Source organism: Mycteria americana, chromosome 13 (genome assembly GCF_035582795.1).
Source record: "Mycteria americana isolate JAX WOST 10 ecotype Jacksonville Zoo and Gardens chromosome 13, USCA_MyAme_1.0, whole genome shotgun sequence".
In the NCBI taxonomy this organism is placed as follows: Eukaryota; Metazoa; Chordata; class Aves; order Ciconiiformes; family Ciconiidae; genus Mycteria; species Mycteria americana.
The window spans coordinates 18162719-18185201 of NC_134377.1; the positions used below are offsets into that span (position 1 = coordinate 18162719).

Sequence of the window (22483 nt, forward strand, 5' to 3'; positions counted from 1 at the left end):
CCCACCCACCGGTACCCAGACCCACATTTACAACTTGGGTTCAATATTTCTGCGGGGGGGGCTACACACACATGTGCATGCATATATGGAGAAAAAATCCAAATCAGACTCCCAAGCCCAAGAATAGATACAAAGGAAGTTTAGTTTATTTTTAAAAATAGCTAATATCCTTTTTCTTGTATAACGTAGAATTCTAGTTCACACACACACAAGTTACATTTTGGGGCTGGCTTTGGTACGAAGGTAGTAACCAAATGAAAGGACAAGAGATCTTAAAACTAAAATCATTCAACAGTTTAGGGAGAAATATACTTTTCAAAGACAGATAACTTAATAAAATGCCAATAAACACAGTAAAAAAAAAAAAAAAAAAAAGGGGGAGCCTTTTTACCCACAAAAGTGTTTTGCTTTCTTACAGCTTACCCGGTTCCTTTGTTGTTAGGTTTGTCTCATTGGAGTGTGAAAACATTTTCATTTGACAAACATCTGTTGGAATCAACTGTTGAAGAGCTGATTCCACAGGAGGAACTACGTATTGTAAAGGTGGAAGCAACTGCACAGCCGTGAGTTTGCTAGTTAACAATATGGCAGGAATCTTTCCAAATAAGAACCCCACCAAGACGTTTCCCTGTGGGAGAGGCTGCCCATGACTCCCTCAGTCTTTGTTTATTCATTTTTCAACGACTCCCGTGTTTTGCAACGCGCAGGGCAAGGGAAACACTAGAGAGCTTCCCCCCCTCGCCCTTAAACTTTGATGCCGCCTGATTTATTTCAGCCCAACCGCCCGCACAAAGGGGAAGCTCCTGCCATGAGAGCGCACCGGAGTGACCCGGGCTGTCCCAGCCGGCCACGGTCAAACCCCTGCTCGGCTCAGCCCGCCGGGAGCGCGGCCGCGGGGCAGCGGGACGGGAGCCCGGCCGCGCCCGCCGCTGCCCGCCGGTCCCGGGGGAGAGGAGCTGCCTCTGCCGGGGGCAGGCGCCCCCCGAGCCCCCCAGCAAACGCTCCCCAGCTACGGCAAGAATCGCCGGTCTAAGTTTGGCAAACTTAGCGATTTGTTTTGCCCGGGCAGGGCTTGCGGGAAAGCGGGTCCGGCTTTGAAGCCGAAAGAGACGCAAAATAGCTGCCACCTCCCGGGCAGAGCGGCCCCCCGACCACACCTCTCCGGCCCGGGACCGCCGGGGATCCCTTGTGTTCCCCAACACCAGCGCTGCCCAACAAAAGGGAGAAAGGGCGAGAAAATAATATTTGCTCAGGTCCCCCCTCCGCTCGCCTTTGATTTATCTGTTTACAACCGGGACCCCTCAGCTGAAACAAAAAATCAATGAAAATGTAGTTGGAGAAAAGGCGGGCAAACTACCGGAGAAAAAAAAAATTTGTGAATGGAAGAATGTGTTTGTGCATTCATTGTTAAAATAAAGAGCGTGCCGTGACGTGGGCACCCGGGCGCCAATGGGCGAGGGGATAATATTTTTAAATATCCTCCCCGGCAGCCAATGGGGGAGGCGATGGCAAAGACTAGCGCAGGGGCGAGCCAATGGCGGGGGAGGTATGCTAATGAGGAGCTGGTCAGGCAGGAGCTGAATGTCAACTAGTCAAAGATGGAGGCTGGAGCGGGGAGGCCATGAGGTTGGTGCGGGGCTTTGCCCGCGTTCTGGGCGGTCAGCAGCGGTGCCGGGGCGCGCCCGGCGCGGCGGCGGCCGGCGGCGCGGGGCGGCGGGAGGGGGGCAGAGCCGCGCCGCTCTCGCCGCCTCTTCCGCGCCTCTTCGGGCAACTTTCCCCCCCGCGGCGCGGGGAGCCGTCCCTCCCGCCGCCAGGTACCGCGCGGGGCCCGCCGGCCCTGCCGCCGCCCGGGGGCCGCATCCGCCTGCCCGGGCGGAAATGGCGGGAGCCGCGGGCCCCGGGGGGGGGGGCGCGGGGTGACGGCGGGGCTGCGCCGCCGCCGCGGCGGCTCCGGCGATGGCCCGCAGGGCGAAGTGGCAGCGGGCCGGGCGGCCGAGGGCGGCGGGGGGGAGGGGGGGAGCCCGGCGGCGGGAGCGGGGCGCGGCGCGGCGTGGGGGGGCCGCTGGCGCCCCTCGCCCTCCGCCCGTGCGGGGCTCCCCTCCCCGCGGGGCCGCGCCGCCGCCGGCCGGGCGCTGCCCGGGGAGGTTCCCCGGCGGGGCGGGCGGGTGCGGGAGCCTCTTCCTCCCCCTTTCCCGGCGGCAGCGGGTTCCCCGGGGAGGCTCTCCCGGGCGGCTCGCTTTCCCGGGGAAGCTCTCCCGGGCGCTTCGCTTTCTGGCGTGCGATCGATGCGGGGTGTTGAAACGAGCCGGCGGCCGGAGCCGCCCGGGACGGCGGCGGGGTCGGAATACAACTTGCGAGCGGCAGAAGCGGCAAAGAGCTGCCGGTGTCAGCCGAAAATGGAGGGGAGAAGAGGGGCCGGGCGCGGGCGTGCATCGTCCGTGCGCGAAGCGCCGGAGGAGTGGTGGGATTGACGGGCGCTGGCAGGCTGGGCTGGAAATCTCTAGATAGCGGTGAGCTAATTTTTCTTCTTCCCTCCTCTCCCAAACGTTTCACCCGTGCGAACACTCCTCAGACGCGGAGGGCGATCCCGCCAGCCGAGCGCTCTCCGCCGCGCCCGGCCCGCTCCCTCCCGCCCGGGCTGCTGTCGCGGCGGGCTGGCCTGCGGGCCGCTCGCCCTGCGGGCCGCTCGCCCTGCTGCCGGCCGCTCGCCCTGCCGCGGGGCGCTCCGGGAAGGCGCTTCCCACCTTTGAAGGCAGCAGAAGTCCTCTCTCTAGATACCACGTAGAACGGTTTTGCTAAAAACCCCCGCTTTAGGAGCCCCCTCTTTTTTTGCTTAAAGCCCCCGAAGAGCGAGGCAGTAAGTCACATGCTATCTCCAGCCAGTATTTATATTGGCTTAATATTTAAATCTCGTAAAACTAATGCTTTGCTTAAATAGTCCAGAGTTTTTGCAATAAACCAGGGTGCGCAGCCCGAAGTGTTTCTTTGGCATTCTTGCACTTTGCCCCAATTCCGCTCCGTTTCCCTCCAGTGTGTGGTCTCGAGCTGTGTGAGGAGAGCTTGTACCCTCGCACACAAACCTGGGACTCTGGAGTTAAAAAGCTTCCTAAAGTTTAAGGCACCTTCTTTCTTCTAGTTTTCTATTCCTTTTCTTTTTCTCTCCTTCCTTCTTTCCCTCTTTCTTTCCTTTTTCTTTTTTTTAAAAAAAAAAAAAAAAAAAACGTTTCCGAAGTAGCCTAGGTTTCTGGACTAGGGATAAATTATTGTACAAAAAAAAGGAGGAAAAATTAAAATTAAATCAGACAATAAGAATGATACAGCTTAAGATTCTAATTGGGTTGGGACATTTCCAAATCAATTGGCTTTTTGTGAATACTACTCTGAAAAATTGACAACTAGAATTCATTTAGTGCATTTTCTCACTCAGCCCAAACTCCCCCAGACTCGAATTAGTTTAATTCATTTTAGCATTTGGTACGATTCTTACTTGTCTATGCAGTTTATGGAAAGTTGTTTTCAAGTTTGGATTTCTTTGCATAGAATTTCTCTGCATTGTTTGAAGTCTGAAACCAAAGTATTTTATAATTTCTCAAGTGATTCTTATTAAATAAGTAGTTACATTTTCCAGCTTTGAGTTTGAAATTGTTGAAAGAAACAAATGGTAAATAGTTTGAAACCTAAAGACTAAGAAGTTGACTTCTAAATGTTAGTTACTGCTAAAATTATTTGGAATATCTGATTTGTAATGATTAACTGATGTTTTCTCCTGACTACCCATATATTCTTTTTGAAAAAGGAAAAAAATACAATAGTAATGTTTTCATGATGCAAGTAGATGATTTTTAAAGGTCTCCCACTCCTGGGTGGCAGCTGTTTTGAAAGCTTGTTTAGATGCTTGTGTAAAATAGCAAGACTTCCTTAGCAATTAAAAATAAATACAAATAATTTAAGCTACTAGCAAGCATGTATGTAATAAATACCAAATATTTTGGGAGACAACTCAGATGAAAGCAATAGAAAGGATATGAACTTCTCCTCCATTGTGTCTTTAAGATACTGTTGAATCTAATTCATTACACCTACTTTTGTAAAATACTGGGGTGCTGAAATGCAAGGAGGACAATCCCGATTCTGGTCTTTGATTTCACATGCTCTAATGCAATACATTTACCGTGGAGAAGAAAAAAAAAAAAAGTCCCTAAAACAAGCCTGTCGAAATTCTTGCTGAAGTTAATTCAAGATGCAGTTGTGAAATATTCAAATCTAATTTTAAAGAACGACATTGAATCAATGTGGTTGTTGAAGAAACTCCTTTTTTTTGCATGTAACAAATCTGTTTTTGAGTAAATCATGCACAGAAGGCCATCACTTGGAGAAGTTTCTAACTGATTTATTACTTATTTTGGAAAGTCTCTGAAGTATGCTGTTGTCCAGAGCCCTTTTTCTGTTGTACTACTGGCAATTATGATGAGCAGTGCAATATTAAAAGGGCATTGGCTGGCAGAAACATGACCCCCTTTAGCAGCCCACCCTCTTCAGAGTGGGCAAACAACCCTAAAATAGATGCCTCCTCCAGTGTATTTATGCACGTGTGTGAAATAAGGTTTTATACATGTGGGAGTGGTTTTAAATAAGGAGAGAGATGCTGGGTTATACATTTTTATATGTCTTTCTATAGAAATGGGCTGGAATAATTTAAACACATCCTATTTAAAACACAAGCTCCAAACATTTCTGGGAGCTTTCAAGGCATTGCGTTACCTGCTTTGTTTGCCAATAACTTGTGAGTAATTCATTATTAATGTCTACACGCTTCCATACAGTATCTACGTTGAAATTTTATAATTATTTCTTTATAGTTTTTGCCCTTACAGGAACTTTCCCCTATATGTTTAAGGTGGTCCCTATCAACATCTGTAGGGATTTAATGCTGTTGACTTGTCTCTAAGAATCTGTGGTGTTTATACTGTGATTTTGGAGTGGTGACACACACAGATACGTGTGAGATTGAAGCACAGACACTAGGTATTTCTGTACACAAGTCTCATCATTTCTGTAATGTTTTCCATAGCAAATCAAAGCACTGTGTATTTATACCATTCTATATACACCCCCACCCCCACCCTCCCCAGCCTTTTTCATCCGTACTGGTCAACCACCATAAAATACACAGCACAATTAAGAAAACTTCTGAAGGCACAGGAAAGGGCTGGCACTTTGGGTGATTTATTTAAATTGTGTAGTTCAGATTCATTGACTGACCAATTTGGCTTTTATGGAAACACATATGTTTGGGGATGCTGAATTATGTCCCTTGTTCTTTTATTCTCCATTACTGTAGCAAAATATTTTGTTGTATAAAACCTTTATAATGTACCGTGCCTAGATATACTGGGCATGTAGCAGAAGACTTGAATGGTTTGTTTAACAAGCCATACTAACAGTACGCTCTCTCTCTCTCTCTCTCTCTCTCTCTCTGCTCTCTTTCTGACATTTTTTTTTTAAACTAACTTTTTGTTGTTGTTGTTTTTTTACCTTGTCTAATTACGATTGCAAATAAACTTTGTCATGCAGGGTTTTATTGGGGCTGAACATAAAAACGTTATTGTGGTTAACGCTGTAATGTAACAGTCCCTTACAAAGGGATGCAGGGACAGCTGTGCAGAACGTGACAGTGGCTGCTGGTATCGCTGGCTCTGACAATGTTGCACTACTGTCTGCACAAATAAAGCAGTGCAATAATATTGTCAAAGCATTTGGTTCCAGTCCTAATACATCCTTTATGATCAGTTACTGTTGCACACCCAGCCCCTGACATTACGGCATTCTGTGGTTAGTTAATGCATTTTAGCAGGGAACCAGCCCCCTACTCTGATTTCGACCCCCCCCCCCCCGCCACAAAGGCTCGAGCAAGCGTTAAACTGTTAAGATCGTGTAGAAATTGCCTACAAAATCCCTACCCTCGTGTTTGTTTGTTTGTTTTGTCTTTAGGTTGAGTGGTCTGTATGGAAATTCCTTGGGTTTTGTTCCCCGTTTTGACTGCTTCAGTGTACAGAATGGATTGCCCTTTCTGCCACTAGTGTGGGCTTGTGTCTCCAAGTTGTAAAATAAAAAGCTGGCCTATTCACATTTTAAAGCCCTCTTGTCCTCCTTTAGAGCAATCACCACCTTTAAAAATATACTGACCAGGTTTGAGTATTGTCTTGCTACTGCTTTAAAAATTAGAGTTTTATGAACCTAAGGATGTTATTGTTGCGTATGGAATTCAGTGGCTTTAATATATACACATGTATTCACAGGCAATCTAATTTTTGCTTCCTATTGATGTATTTTTCAAGTTCCATCGTATTTCACTTTTAGAGGAATTACTGTTAAGATTAAAGCAATATTGATACCTTCATTTTCATTAAAAAAAAAAAAAGAGTAGAAGGCACCTAAATCAATAGGTTTTGAAAGACAATCTTTCCCTGCACTTCCCAATCGCAACGTGGAGCGAGTCTGAGAGAGGCAGGGATGATGCAGGCCTAGGAACAGGAATACTGCATTCAGAATTGATCTTTAAATAACAATATGTTGGTGGCTGTCACTCCCGGTGTAGTTGGAGGCAGATGTGGTATTTTCGCTTGCAGCTGCTAAGAAAGGGGTTGGAGGGCTGGGGGATGGGACCTTCCTCTCTCTCTCTCTTTTTCCTGAAGCCTTGAGCTGTTACCTTGGGAGCGAAGGGTGGGGGTGGGGAGAGCCGTCATATTGGAAATCAAATCTAGGTAAAGGAGCGTTTTCAGCTCGCATTGCACATCCCAAGCCAGGCTGGGGTGTGCTCGTGAGCGAGCCATGGGGAGGCAGAAAATGGAGGACCACATCCGGGGGGGGTGCCTGTCCTATTTTAGAGGGACAAGGGGAAGCCGAATCCTCAATAACGCACTCCAGTTCTTCAGTGAACGAGGGAGCGAACAAAAGACACCTTTTCAGTCCCTCTGTTTCTGGTGAGGAGCTGAAGCCTGTCTCCCTTTCAGGCCCAGAGGAGAAGGCTAAGCCTCCGCGCCCGAAGGGGAGGCAGGGTGCTGGTGGTGCTGGTGGTGGATGCGGTACGGCTCCCAGGCCTCAGCGGAGGTAACCTGAGCCGGCATGGCTCCCTTTCTCTAGAGCTTTTCTTTTCATCCATCTCTCTGCATTGTAGCACGGTTGCCATTTTTGTCTGCGTTAAGGAACAGGGAGGCCTGGTTAGCTTTGGCACTTTCCCCTCCTCCTCCTAATTTTTGGTTAATTAAGAAGTAGGAGAGAGTGAGATCTGTAAGGGCTCTGCTGGGGGGTGTCTTCCCCCGCCGTCAGTAAGAGCACAAGAGTGACCAGCGTGGAAGCGCGAGGGGCCCTTTGTGGCCCCTGGCCAGGGAGGACGGGCAGGCGGGTGGGCCAGCGAGGGGCTGGAAGCCACCCTGGCGCGGGGCAGCGCTTTGCGCTGCGTGCGACTGCTCCCGCAGCCCTTCAGCGAGCGGCAGTCAGTGCTGGTGGAAGCCTTGGTGGGGCTAATGCCGGGCTGTAAGATGGCCTCTCAGACGCGTGAGCCTGCCTTGTTTGGAGGTGGAGAAATCACGGGGGGAATAGATGCGTACTTGTTTTCATGTATAAAGTTATGTCTTTAAAAATAATGCAGTCACTACACGTGAAAACCTCCCCTGAGCGGGGGGGTGGGGGTTGAGGCGTGTGATACAGGGAAAGGCCTGTGCGGTGACAAGGGCCGTATCGCCGTCGCAGAGGGCGAGGGGACACCTCCAGAGGCCTCCTGGCTCCGGCTGGGGCAGTGGAGCCCACGGAAGGCCCTTCACCGAGCGCCAGCTCTCTTGAAGGCAGCCCCAGGGGTGCGGGGGGCGAGGACAGGGTTCCCTGCAGATTTGGGCCTGGGATGGAGGTTACACATTCCAAACCCTCCCTTCCCCACTCTCTCTTTTTTTTTTTTTTTTTTTTTTTTAACCCTGCCTGGCTGAGGAATGTAACAGCGAAAAAAAAAAAAGGCAGCAAGCACTGGAGGAAAGCAAGGGGAAAAAAAAAAAGAGGGGGGGGATTCGGAAGCAAAAGCCCCTTCAGGAGTCTGTATTTGTGCAAGGGAAACCATTTGCATGTGTGTGGAGATGCCAGAGTTTGTCTCCAGTTGGGTCGGAGGGGGAGGGCGCGGAAGGAATGCGGGGAATCAGGTCGGGCTGCGGGGGGAAGGGCTCCGGCAGAGCCTCCATCCTGTTGTTGCATAAACTTGTTAAAAGAACCCCTCCTCTGTGGAGGCAGCACACATAGGGTATTAGTGTGGTGGAGGAGGCCAGACCTGCGCCCTGGCTACACAACCAATTGGAGCGGAAAGTGAAATCAGATGGTTTAAGTTTTCAGAGGGATTTTTTTCTTTCTTTCTTTCTTTTTTTTTTTTCAGGGGGACTTTTTGAGTCACTGCATTGAGTGCTAGATCTGCGTTAAGGTCGCTCCTGCTCTCGCCCCTCTTGGGCGGTTTGGGGAGGGGAGGCAGGCGGGCAGGGGCAGGAGGTGCCGCGTCCCCGGGTGCGGTGCCCCGGCCGCAGGGACCAGGGCCCCTGTGCAGGAACGGCAGCCCTGCCCTGCAGGCAGCGGGACGGGCGTGCGGGCGGCCGGGTGTGTAACGGGGGAGCCGGCCCCCGCCACCGGGGAAGGGTTACTGGGGGACCCTGGGATCACCCCCCCGCGCTCCTTCCCCAGCCAGGGCAATGCAAGAGCTCTCCCTTGCCCTGCTGGGCACGCAGGGCCAGAAGTGGGATCACGCAGGGCCAGAAGTGGGATCGGCACTCCCAAGGTGGTGGGATTTAGCCCTATTTTGCTCCTGCATTTAGTACCACAAGTCTTTTTTTTTTTTTTTTTTTTTTTCCATCAGACAGCAGAGCGCTGGTAAACACCATGCAGAAAAGCCGTATTGTGGGGTTACAAAGTCTAGGCTGTTTAAGGAGCTCTGTCATTCCTTTTAATGGAGCTCACTGACGCAGATCTGGCTTCTGCCAGCCGAGGAAATGTTGCTGCTGAGAAAAGGGTTATTGAAACCCACAAACTAAATATTATAAGCAAGAATCAAATGGCAGGACGCTGTGGAGTGTAATCCCTCCTGATTTCAGGAGAAGGGGAACGTATTGATAAGTGGCTGTGGGTGACAGAATCCCCAAGCTGGGTGGGTGAAATGCTCTTGGGAAGGTGGTGTTTTCAGAGAGGATTATCAGCCCTTACTCTCCGGAGTCTCTCACACCTGGACAGGTTGACTCTTGCATGGAAGCAAGAATCCCGTTTTTCTCTGGATGGATTTGTACAAACTTGCTAGATAGACTTAAGGAGCCAGAACTGGAATGCTAAGAATTTTCTCTCTCTCTCTTAAAAAAAAAAAAAAAAAAAAAATTAAAAAGGCACCACTTCCCAGTTTTAAAACAATGATAAAATTATTAAATAGGATGGAAAACTCTAAATCAACTCTCAGCCTACAGCTGTTTCCAAAGTGTTTGCTCTGACCTTTGGTAATAGTGTCAATTCTGCAGCAGAAAATATATTGTAGACTATATAATGTATTTAATTGCAAGATGGCTTTTAAATGGTCTCCTTTCCTCAGGCTAGCAAAATGGCTGTGACCAGGGAAACAAGGCTGGCCTGAAGCTTTGTTGCCCTGCTATGTTTTGTGAGGTTGCAACTGAGATGGAAATTTAAAAAACCCGCTTGCCCGAAGTGGCACCTTTAACCACAGGAGAAACAAACAAACAAACAAACAGCAACAAAGGGAAGGGGAAACGGGGAAGACAAGGTCTGCTCTCACAAGGAGCGGAGGCCTCCGAGCTCCAGAGAGCCAGCTCACTACTTTATTTATCCCAAAGCTTCCATCATAAGGACACTTCAGTCTATGTGTCTGCTAACATCAGAAAAGGGGGGCTTAAATGTATATCGATGACTCCACTACTGTAAAAAAATTCCCACACACACACTGCCAAAAAAAAAAGGCTTCCATTATTGAGCAACATATAAAGGGTTATTTCCATACTAGTCTGGGTGACATTTCCATTTAGTTTCTATAACTGTGATTAAAGGCAAGAGAGGTTTCTAAACATATCTAGAGATGCTGAGCCTCCTGGTATATAAATAGCATGCATTTCATAATCTCGTGTTTAAACGTTTATTTTAAAATAACCCCCATATACATTCCAGAGAGTCTCCCTGCTATCGGACATAGCGCAACCCAGGCTTTGCATATTGTTTGCAAACTGGGGGAATATTATTGGATATTCATTCTTTATTTTTCTTGTCTTGTTAAAAAAAAAAGGGGGGGGGGGTGTGGAGGTGTGTGGAGTCCTGTGCCAATACACCACTTGGAGATAAGGAAATTTTTGAGACACGTCTAGGCTCTCTCTCAGCAGAGATTCAGAAACATAAAGACAGAGTAACTTAATTGCCTTTGCTTAGAACTTAACTTGTGGCTGACGTTTCTAATTACATCCCTTACCCTCTCCTGCCAGTTGTAGCTTCTGTGACTACTGAAATTCTTAAGTTGTGTAGAAATTGTCAAATCGTGCTTCCCCCCACACTACTGATGCATTAGTAACTTCACTGGACGTGTGAATTGTACGTTTCCACTGTAAACTTGCCAGTGGGTTTGTCTCTTGCGCCATTGAGAAGTTAAATTGTGTGTGTTAAGTGTAAGTCTTGTTTGAGATAACATCGAGGCTGAAGAGTGGAAAAGACATGGTAAACAATAAACAAAATAGAGACTGGACGGGAATAGATGGAAAGGTAAGGCCGAGCCTAGTTGCGTCTTTTTTTATGTTCTCAGTCCAACTGGATGTTTAGGTCGCAGGGATTGTTGAGAAGCAGAGTGGCAGGATTAAACCTGAGGTTTTGCCAAGGTAACGAGAATACAGAAGTTTGATAAAACTCATTCTGAGCCGCTTACAGCAATCTCTGTGAACGTGGCCTTTTAATTAGTGTGAGCAAAGGTTAATACAAATAAATAATGTGGAAAAGAGATCCCTGTTTGCTTCCAACAAGCATCACAAAGGATGGGGAGAGGGAGGGGTTGGGGCAGATTGGAGATTTTGTTTATCAGCCCATTAGAAAAACAAACAATTAATGGAGCTTCCCCTGTTCCCTTTTCTTTGGCAAGTCCTTGGGTTTTGGCTGCTTTGGCACATCAGGCAACATCAAAGAGGATGCAGGGCTGCCTCACACCAGCGTGCCAAACGCCAGGGATCTCTAATGGCAAAGACCAGATCAATGTGGCATGCATAAATTAGCCAGGAATCCATGAATCAGGGGATTGTCTCTCCATTACGCTCCTATTTAATCCATTGGAAAGCAGGCTGAGGAAAGAGAAGCTTAAAGAGTCAAAATCATGACCCGGTTTGGGATGGCCTGGGAATGAGGTTTCCTTCCTCTTCCTCTGGACTCTCAAGTGTTCCTACGTGACAAATGTACTGGGGCAGGTTAACTGGGAGCCAGACTGGAGAGGAAGAGTCTAGTTGGCAAAGCAGCCGTGGAGCTGGAGGTGTCTCAGCCCCTCCCTGGGAATCCTTTCTGTGGCCGTTGGTGTGTTCAACACTAAGCCAGCCCCAGCTGAAGATTGTGCCTTCCAGCCTAGGACAGAAAAGGTGCTGGGGAGGGGGGAGAGAAGGAAAAGCCCAACGAAACGAGCTAGGGCAAAACACGCGTGCGTCTCCAAACACTGCTTAATCTGTGTGCATTAATGTGAAGTCGGTGCTGGAGAGCCAGCCCTGGAGATCCTGTTTCGCTTTCTGATTTTTGGTGTGTACTTAATTCTGTGATTTCCAGTGGAGGGAGGAATATTTTAAAACACTGGGCTCTCCAAGTAGGACAGCCCTAGAAAGGAAGTTCTCCGTGGGCTTGATGCCTGTTACTAAGAGGTTCAAAATACAACTATCAGTTAATCAAATAAACAGCACTTCCCAGCCTCTGAGAGCCAGGCAGCTAATTGACTGAGGTTATTAATAAAGGAGAGAAATTTACGCAGAAGAAGAGCGTGAAAAATGGGGACGGAGGTATCGAAACCCGGATAAAATCCACACTGGAGTTAAATATGTCCTGGGAGGAAGGGGTAGTGCCCATGCACAGATTCTGCGGGGTCAGAGGTTTACTCCATCCCTGCATCCCCACCCTCCTGGGAGCACACGGTGCTGTGATCCGTAGGGCAGTGCACTGCTTTCTAACTTTTTACCCCTTCCCCATTTGCAGGCATGGAATGAAGCTCCCTCCAGTCACCTGCCGCAAGACATTATCCAGCTTCCTAACCTTAAGGATGAGACCCTATCAATATTGCCTCTGCTTTTGTGATCAGGGTAGTAGTGCAATATTGCTTATAGGGTCTTTTCTTTTGAGGGTTATTCTTCACGGAGAGAAGAAAGCCACAGCAGGAAAAAATAATCCTATGTGCCCATCGAGTTAAGGGAAAAGTTGTGAAATGCCGAGTGTTGTTAGATAGGCAAGTAATTGTGCAGCGATGTTATTTGTGACAAATAACCGTGCTGTTGTGGTGACTCAGGTTGTGAGTAATGGGCATATTTTTGATGCCATCACACAGGATTCAGAATGGCCTGGTGTTTAAAACGCACAAGCGGCGACTGAAACCAGAGAAACCCATCATGGCTCCATTTTAAAATAGTGTGAGTCCCGAGCTGCTTGAAGGGTGCCTGTTTTACATAATGATGTAAACACCCACCAAGGGATGGGAGGAGATACATAGCCACACTTGCTGTTTCTGTGCCTGATCCCAGCCCGAAAACCAGTGCGGCGCGAAGCAGCGCACAGCACAAAGAGGCCGAGGCGCTCATCCCGATAACCTCCTCCAAACAAAGCTCACGCCTCTGCCTGGCTTCAGCGCCGGGCTCCACGGCCGGGCCGCACCGGGCCCTGCCACCGGGGCTCTGCCGGGGCCGGGCGCTGCCCCCGGCCCTTCCCGAGAGCTGGGCGCGGAGGTACGTGGGAACGGAGCAGGGACGGGGCTGTTACATCTCCTCTCCGCTTTGTGAGGGATCAGCTGGGGGCTGACAGCAGCCGGGATGGCCGAGTGGGTGGCCCTGCCTTCCATTTCAGGTGGTCCCCGCGGTCCCTTTCGGGACCTCAGGGGCCCAGGGAAAGGGATGGTGGGAGGGGACTGGGGGCCGGATCAGGGCGCGGTGGAGCAGCCGCTGCCGCGGGGCCTTCCCAGCCGCTCCCCGGGCAGCGCGGGGCCGCTGCGACGCGTCTCCCCGCGGCGGCCGGCCTCGCCTCGCCTCCCCTCGCCGGCCCGGGGGCGGGAGGGCCCGCAGCCCTACGACGGGGCCGTGCCCGCTGCCTCCCCGCCGTACGGCTGCCGCTGCCCACGGTTTAACCCCACCCCCGCCATTCCGGGGACAAAGCCAGGACTCCCCCCCCCCCCCCCCCGGGCTCTGCCTCCGTGCCCCCAGCCCGGCGGCCGGGCTGCAGGCCGAGGGGCGGCCGCTGGGCCAGCGCCGGGAGCGCCGGGCGGGCTGCCCCTCTTTCCCTGTTGCACTACTGTCACGGTCGCAGCGAGCAGTGCAATAATGAAAGGGCGTCAGTGCGCCGGGGAGCGGCGAGAGCCGGGGACGAGCCGGTGACAGCGCGCGGGGACGGGACGTCCCGCCGCCCCCCGAGAGCCACCTTAACGGGGGGTGGGGGGGCCGGTTGTGCAACTTTCTTTGTTCAAACACGCGGCGGCGGAGAGTGCGCGCAGGGCAGGGCAAGGTGAGCGGCTCGGCGCACCGCCCTGCCCCGGGCCCGCGGCGGCCGCCGCTCCCCGCCCCGCCGCGCCCCCCCCGGCTGGCCGCCGAGCGCGGGGCAGGGCGGCCCGCTGCCGTGCCCGGCCACCACCGAATAAATAAAGAGACTCCCCCGTCCGCTGTCGCTGCCTTTTCTTCCTGGTGGGTTTTTCTCGCAGGTCACCAGCCCCTCCCGCCTCCCCAGCAGCCGCGCGCGGATAAAAAAAATCCCCTCGGGCTTTTGTCCGGCGATCCGGTGTGCTAATCGCCCGTTTGGTCTTTGTGGGAGAGGTTGAAAACGCTTAATAGGAAAACGAGCGTCTTCCTTCACTGTGGAGCCCGAAAAACGGGCTGGAGCCGTGCCCCGGCGCTGGGCGCAGCAGCGGGGAGCCGGGGCAGGGCAGCGGAGTGCGGGGAGGGAGGGAGGGAGGGAAGGGTCTGCGGTAACGGGGACGAGAACAGCCCTCTGCGGCTGGGGGCTGTGCTGGGGAGGCCAGGAAACAGCCCTTCGCTTATTAGTGGCCATGGTGAAATGGATACTTCTGTGAAAAGGCTGGGGAGGGGTATTTCCTTTAGCAAAGGACCTTTCCACTCTGGCCTTTTGAACCTGCGCTTCTCCCTGGCACAGTTTCTGCTTCATCATGACTTTTTGCAGAGGAAGGTGAGTGCAGAAAGCAGGCTGGCTGTAGGAGAGGGATGCAATCTAATCCTGATGAACAGGCTTTTACAGTCTATGCTTCATTTCCTATTTCTTTTGGATTCTCTCTTCCGTCTCTCACATGCACAAGCGGATATAAAAGCAGAATCCTTCCCTGCAGTCCTTCTCCCAGGGAAAAGACAGCCCCCTCCCCAGCTTCACCTTTGGGCTTTGCGCACACAAAATGGCTGCAGCAGCCTGTGGGTGGGCATGGAGAGCTCGGGAAGCTGCTTCTCTTTTTCCCACCCTGCCTGCCCAGGAAGCCCTTCTGCTTTTATTTTCTGTGGCATTTTGCTCTTGCATAGCTCTGTGCAAATCCAAGGGGGTCTCCTATGTGTAAGCTATGCATGGAATGGGAGCTGGGGAGGGAAACGGCCAGTTTGCATGAGAAGGGGACCTGTTGGGCCCCAGTGTTTATTTTTTTGCTGACCTTCTGGGGATATGGTCAGTGAGAGCTGTGACAGCTGCTGGAAGCGGCAGGGGCTTTGAAGATTGTGAAGGTTGTGACCTCGAGGCCCCTTTCCTCTCTCTGTCCCAGGAGCTGCTGAGTCAATCAGGGAAAAGGGGAGGTGAAATGGGGGCTGCTCTTTAGCCATTTTTCAATTGGTGAATGAAACAGGAAAGGACAAATGCAAGAAGAAAAAAGAGCGATTACTTCCACTTTGGTGCATTACTGAGAAGGGGGAATCTCTCTTTGGCAAAAGATTATAACAATAATGGGAAACGACTGTGCTCCCAAGATCCAGCACCCTGAATAAAGGATTTAACTGGGCAAGGAGCTGATGGCAGATCAATAACAGTAAATTTGGGGGAAAGCCTACAAACTCCACTTGGTTCAAAGCAAGAGGAAATCCACCTCTCATCTCCACCCGATACCAGCTTTAGATACAGCAGCGGGAACATGTTCCCAGTTGGCCCAGTAGCTCCCACCATCTCCTTGACCCTATGCTAACACATCTTCATCTTTGCTGAGCTCAGCTGAACCCTATGGCAGGGGTTGCAGAGGCCACTGAGAACGGCTGCGCCACACATGCCAAAATAAAGGGACAAAGTACATTGTGCGGGGCTGTATCCTTGATGTGCGTGCACTTTCAAATGGCACAAGCTCCCTTGGCAATCCGCACCCCTGGGCAGCCCACGAGATGGCTCTCGCTCAGCCCCGAGCCCTCTCTAAGCCCAGTGAGTGGGGTTTAAGTCTTTTTCGCTTTCTGGATAACATGATCCTATGGATATTTCCTTTTAAAATAGTAATCGGAACAGCAAACAGAGCGCCCGGCTTCAGTTGACCAACACACAACAGAGGCAAAGAAGGCAAACAGCAGGCTTTTCAGTTAGTTTACACAGGGGGCACTTAAATACTGTACTGGTTACATAATACCATTTAGGGGTTGGGGTTTTACACATTCTTCTACTAAACATGTCTGTGAGATTTGTTTTGAAGTGATCAACATAAATCCAGCCACAGCTTTGAGGGGAAAACGCCTATGATTAGACCTAATACCACGAGGTAGCTCATGGCATATTTACTGAAAACCAAGGCACAACGGATTTTCTTCCTAGACCTGCTGGTCAGCACTGCGCTCGCTGCGCCGCAGCAGAGGGTGTATGCTGCCCCTAGAAGGGCTGCCATAGACAGCCACTTCCCTACAGGAAGCACAAGCTGCTGGTTTTTAGGGCCCTATCCCGCCACTGCTCCGCATCCAGTCCTCAGGATTCATCCCAGCACAGACTGACCACAGGATATGTTCTGGCAATTATGACAAACTAAGTGTGCTAAGAAAGAGGTTGAGGCATATAAAAAAAATCTAAATCCTAGCTGCAATTGATGAGGAAAAAGGTGTTCACTGTTAACTCCTCCGGAGCATCCCGTTCACGTGAGGTACCTGAAAGTATATTCCCTTCCTGAGAAGCCCTCCAGTAAGCATCCTGTTCCCGTCCAAAGGGAGTAGCAGGTGGCCACACTGCTCCACTGGAGGCTTGACAATGGCATTATCCACCCAGCTTTTCAGCTGAAGCCTGGCTCAATCTGTACACAACTTCTGAGACTCCAGCTAAACCCTTCCTGGGAACGGCAAGCTTCCCCAGGCAAGGCCTGGATCTAGCAGCCCTGCGTCCTTGCAAAGGACCCGTCCCTCTGCTCAGAAGTGAACAGATGGGAAGAAGAGTCTCAAAGCATCAGAGCTTTAAAACTGTGCTCTTCTCTTTAGTGTGTTGTCACCAGAAGCTCCACAGGCAGAGATCTCTGCCATAAGGAGCTAGCAGAACAGCGGGTGGGTGGCTAATTGAGAATGGAAGTTCCTTGGGGCAAACCAAAATAGTCTTTGTGGCACTGCACGGAACAAGGTACGCGGCCTAGGCTCAGCGTCGAACGCCGACTCAGTGAAAATCCTGCTTACTCACTCACCTGGGAGGTGGACGAGCCCGGGTCTTGTAAACCTCCTTAGACACACAGTAATCAGGTGACAACGATAAGCCGCTGCGCACAGTGCAAATTCAAATGTACCGTTTTGCATGGGTGTAATAAGTAAAATATTTTAAAGAGTCACCCTGCTACTACTACAACAAATGGCAGACCCCTGCCTCCCTCAAACACTGATCTGCGGAGAAGCAACACCTTTGCCAGGAGTCGCTGCAGCTTTGTGAGCGGTTTGCCCAATTAAGATCAATAGGGAGTTACACTGAGTATGAAAGCCACCATCACACAGTGCTAGAAGACAAACCGGTTTGTTCCTCCACTGTGAATCCCCATCGTATTTCAGAACAAGTTTAGGGTGACAGCAATCTGGTTTTACACAGCCCACCAGCAGAAAATTCTGTTGCTTGGTTTTCCTTTTACAGCTGTTACACCTTTCACACACCTCTAAATTATTTTGAAAAATTCAAACAAAAGGGAGGCCTTTTCTGCTTCTCCGAGAGAAGCAGAAAATGAAAGACTTCCTGATCTCTCAACAGCCCTGGAGAAATGTGGAGGCCACCTTCACGTGCAAGCTGTTACAGACACCAAGCACCAGCAAAGCTAAGGGTTCCTCACTGCCCACCCCCAAACACCAAGTGATTCATTTAGGGCGTTTGGAGCAAGTCAAAAGGTAGTTTTGGTGCCTCCCTGCTGAATCTGGCCAAATTCTCCGATCAGAATCGATTCCTTCTTCCCCTTCTTTCTCTCTTCACGCACAGACGTCCCTACTGAAAGGTAAATGTTTCCAAGAAAAAAACAAAAACAAAACAAAACGCGAACAAACCAACAACCACCAAGCCCCCAAAAAACATCTCGCACAAAAAAAAGCGGGAGAGAATTTAAAGGGGGGGGGGGGGATCAGGATAATGTTTAAATGGGGAAAAGCAAAGCCGAACCGTTTCTCATCTGTACCCTGTGCGAGGGATAGACCACCGCTGGGGTGAGAGGTCTTCTTTAAAGCCTCGACCAGCTGAACGGCTCTCGGCACCGCAGCCGGAGAACCCTTCGCGGGTGGGTTAGAGCCAACAGCCCGCCTCCCCCTCCGGCACAAGAAACAAGACGGTGCCTCCCCGGGGCAGCCGTGCTCCGCGGGCCGGCCGGCGGGGCTCCCCGGAGGGAGGCTCTGCCCCGGCCCCGCTCTGCCTCCGGTGCCCCGACGGCACGGTGAGCATCCGGGCGGGACGGGCAGCGCCGAGCCGCGCCGCCGCCAGCATTAGGAAAGGGTTTCAGCGCTGGGGGCTCATCTGCGGTGCTCAGCGAGGGCCGGTGCACCGCAGCCGGCCGAGCCCGACAGCTGCTGCCGAGCGGAACCGACCTCGGCAACCGGATTGCATGGGGATTTCGGAGGGTCCCTGGCTCGTGGCTCTTGAAAGGGCCCCGCTGACAACCAGCTCCGCCGCTGGGTTCGCACGGCTCTGTCCAGAGGGAAGGCGTCCAAGCCCGAGGAGCTTCCCCCGCCGGGCCAGAGGGACGCAGAGGGCGGCCCCCCTCCCGCCGGGAAGGTGTGCTGGAACCCACCGCCCGCCCCTCCGTGGGAGCCTGACGCAGACAATCACGTCCACCGGCCCTCGCAGGGACGGGGAGGGGAGGCTCAGGGCGGTGCCATGGGGACATCGGCTAAAGCCGCTTCTCGACACACACGTCTCGAAATATCTTTATTAACTTGGGGCCACACAATAAAATAGATTGGGGGGGTGAAGACACACAGCGGGAGCGACTGCTCAGTAGGTATTGCTCAGGCTATTCACTCACACGTTTCCGATTATTTCTGCCTAAAATAGCCCTGAAAGCCAAGCACATCCTTCCCTGGCTCTTCTCCGTTCAACTGCAAACCCACTGATGCACACAAATGCCCCGAGAGACCAGCCTGGAGGCAGCCCGCTGCAGCCCCGGCCCTGCCGCCGGGAGAGCCCCGCCCGGGCGCCCCGGGCCGAGCCCGCCGCCGCGCTGGGCTTCGCCGCGCTTCCCGCAAAGGACCGAGCGCCGCGGGCCCCCCACCCGCGGCCGGCCGGTCGGTCCTGGAGGCGGAAAGCACGGCGCGGAGAAGGGCTGCGGGGAGCGAGGAGCCCCGGCCACGCCGCAGCGCCCAGAGCAGCCGCGGGAGGGGCGCTGGCTCCCGGCGGGGCACCCAGCCCTCCTCCGGCCGGGCCGCGGCGGCAGCGGCCGCGCCCCCGGCTCCCCCCGGCGCCCGCTCCCCCGGAGCCCCTGGGCCGCCGGGCAGGGTCGCTCAGGAGCTGTTGCCTTCGAGGGACAGGGTAGCCGTCGCCATTCTGACCCGCTCCGAGCAGGCCCGCAGCGCAGAGCAGCGGGGGAAAGGACGTTAGGGAGGGCCGGGGTTCGTTTGGACAGCCCAGGGCATGGCCCCAGCCTTCTTGCTGGCTTCCCCGACACCGACCCCGCGTCCCAGCCCACCACTTACAGACAAGGCAAAGAAAACCTATAGGTTTTTTTCCAGCTGGGATGAAGAGCTACTGACGCGTTGCTTGGGATCACTCAGTTCCGCAGCTAGGAGATGAGTCCTGGTCATCGGGCCCAGTCCAGGACCTTGAGCATAGCTCCACCTATTCCTACCAAAAGAGCTTTCGACTTTAGCTAACGCTTTATTAGGATGGATTTTTTTTTTTTTTAGGTTAAGCATTAAGCCATTCTTTCAGCATGAACCATAGTGTCTCAGAGCGAACAACAGATAATAATTTTCCTTCGGTTTCTTAAGGCACCAGATATAAGAAAACATGATCTAGTGTCAGGGTGGTTTTCTGGCAAGAACGGTCTAGACTGGGCAACTTTCCTACGGAGAAGAGCGCAGAAAACAGCCTGGAAAGAGAGGAGCCGTTCTGCGTTATTATTTTTCCTTCGAAAGCACCTTTTAACGCAGCGTCCTGCTGGGCACCAGCCTTCCCAGCGCCGCCCCGTCCAGCATCCCCTCCCCGGCGAGGCCGGTGCCGTGGCACGCAGCCGGCGGCAGCTCCGCGCGGGGTCCCAGAGCAGGGGCTGCCCCGGCGAGCAGGGAAGGGCTGGGGGTGGCGAGGCACCCTCCTCCGGCCAGCTCTCCTCGCACGTCCCCTCCACGCGTGCGCCCCGCCCCACGCAGCCCCCGCCCGCCTCCAGCTCCGCGCCCCTGCCCTGCTGGGGACCCTCCTTCCCGGGGGAGCGTTAGAACCCCTCGTTCTCCACCACTGACGCTTTGTTCCGGTGTTTTCCACATGCGGGATCCCCCTCGCCGCAGAACACGAGCCGCCCTCCCTTAGTGCTGCGGCGAAAGGCCGCCTGGCCGGGGCTCGCTCCCTGGCAGGCTTTCGGGGAGGAAGCTGTGAAAGCTGCACCGTGAGACTGCCACTCTCGGGAGGGTCTCCAGGGCTTGTCTCCGCTGCCCACCACAGCTCTCCCGGAGGAGGGTGTCCCTTGCACTCCGGCTGCCACTTCCAAAAAAAAAACCCAAAAACTTAAGAAAAAAAAAAAAAATCACAGTTCCCTTTTCCTTTTTGGGTAGGGCGGAAGGAAGCTGTGCTCTCCCAGCTGAGAATTTATACCCTAAGGAGCAAATGCGTCTATTCTGGACGATCCGCCCCCCCCCCTCCTTGCCGAGCAGCATCCCTCCTGCCCTCCAGCGCCCGGCTGCAGCCCCCGGGAAGGCAGCGTTCCCAAGGGACGGCACGGTCCCCAGCAAGGCAGCGTTCCCAAGGGACGGCACGAAGCGATGCTGTCCCCAGAGCCGAGAGCGGCAGGCTCCGAGTCGCTGCTGGGACTTTTTAGCAAGGTTTCAGTTAATCACTCGCAGTAAACATCTTCCCACCTCATGAGGGAAAACAGCAGCCATGTAGGGAGACAGACAAAGATTTTAACGTTTTAAGCCATTTTGCCCCGGAGACCGAAGTCTCTAAGCTCGGCGGAGAGCCACCCTCACCACCGTGCGGTTGTATTGCTGAGGAAACGCAGCACGCATAAACGTGTTTGGCTGTGCAGCTTCACAGAAAATTGCCTCCAGCTCGACAGTAATCGTCTCCGCACCCAGCGAAGGCAGAGGTAATGCATTCAAAAATACAGCATTTGCAAGAGAGACAGCAGATGGTGCTCCCTTGGGTGAGCAATTTCAGGAGAAGCTTCGCGTTCTGCGCGTTCCGATGTCTGTTTTAGCCGCATAGGTTTAATGCTACGACAGCCTTTTTCTGGCGATGGAGTCACAAGCACGCACGACGCAATCCCGGTATAAGATGCTGTTGGCACGAATCGTGAGCCTTCCCGCTTTGAAGAAGCGGGGAGGGCACAAGCGGAGTGCGATTAAACAAGTGCTTATACAATTATCGTATCACCCCACACGCCGTGTGCCCGTCGAAGCCCAGCCCGTTCGCAGTAGGACGGGAGCTGCTGGAGGAGCACAAAGGCACGTTTCCCTCGCAGTGTCAGCAGCCAGAGAGGGTGGAAACCCTCTCACAAGCCCTACAGCAACACAGTTAGAGTCTCCGTAAGCACGGAGCCCTCCGGACATCCCAGGTGCGGGACAAGCGCTCAAGGCGTCCGGGAGCGCCCGTCTGCCCCTCGGCTCCCTCTCCGGGCAGGCACCGACGCGCTCCGGCGCTCCCTCGGCACAAGGAGGCACCGCTCCCCTGTAACTCCCCAGCCCGACGCTTCTGCTTGTAGCCTTTCAGGCTTTAAGCTCGCCACCTGGCCAGGAGAAGTCGGGGACGGAGGCAGCGGAGGAACCGGGAAGAGACCCCCGCTCTCCGCCGGCCCACCGGTCACGGGGCGGCGGCCCTGCCCAGCGCAGCCCCGTCCCCGGGGTCCAGCCCCGCCGCGCCCGCCCGGCGAGGAGCGCTCCCGCGGGGGCCGTGCCGCGCAGCGCCCGAGCTCGCCGGGGCTCCTGCCGGCAGCCGGGCCCTCCGGCGCGCTGACAGCGGGGCCGGCGCCCGTGGCTCAGGGCCGCAGACGAGCGCAGACGAGCAGGGACCGGCCCGCTCCCCCCGCGCCCCATGCAGCCGGCGAGGCTGGAGAGAGGCGGCGACCGTGCCCGGCGGAGCAGGCAGGACCGGGGGAGGGACGAGGGGAGGGGGCAGAGCGCGGAGTGAGGACGGTTTCGGCGGCGGGAGGAAGCCTCCTGCTATCACCCGAGGGTCGCCCGCAGCAGAGGCCGGCTCACAAACGCCGGTACCCGGCATCCTGCTCAAGATCATCTTTCCGCTAGACAGGAGGAACATCGGCAGGCGGCTGATGCTGAGAAACCGAAGTTGCGCTGCCGGGCGGATTTGCAGCAAAATCTACGTCCGTCTGGCAAATGAACGAAGCCGTCGGCAATAACTGCGCCGGCGGGGAGGGGAGCTGGACCCGCCAGCCCGCAGTCCCCACCGAGGCCGGCTGGCAGGGCGCGGCGCGGGCGACCCACGCAGCCAGCGGGAGCTGCAGCCCCGCAGGATGGCAGGCAGAAGCCGAGGGGTGCAGGCTCCCAGCGGCTCGCAAAGCGATGCTGTCTCGGCAGGAGAGGGCAGCTCGGCGCTCATCCGAACGCCAAAGGCGATCCACGGCGAATGGCACAGGATCCGCTCCAGGGGAAGCGGTCCAGGAAAGAGCGAGGAGAGCCGGACTGGT

At 53.6% G+C, this 22483-nt stretch overlaps 1 long non-coding RNA gene across 1 annotated transcript; it reads left to right on the forward strand.

The window, feature by feature from the left end:
- The first annotated feature begins 1565 nt into the window (after positions 1–1565).
- LOC142416598 (uncharacterized) lies at positions 1566–13889 on the forward strand. Its single transcript, XR_012777759.1, has 2 exons — positions 1566–1626; positions 12229–13889. It is a non-coding gene; the product is annotated as an uncharacterized LOC142416598 (long non-coding RNA).
- Positions 13890–22483: the final 8594 nt, after the last annotated feature.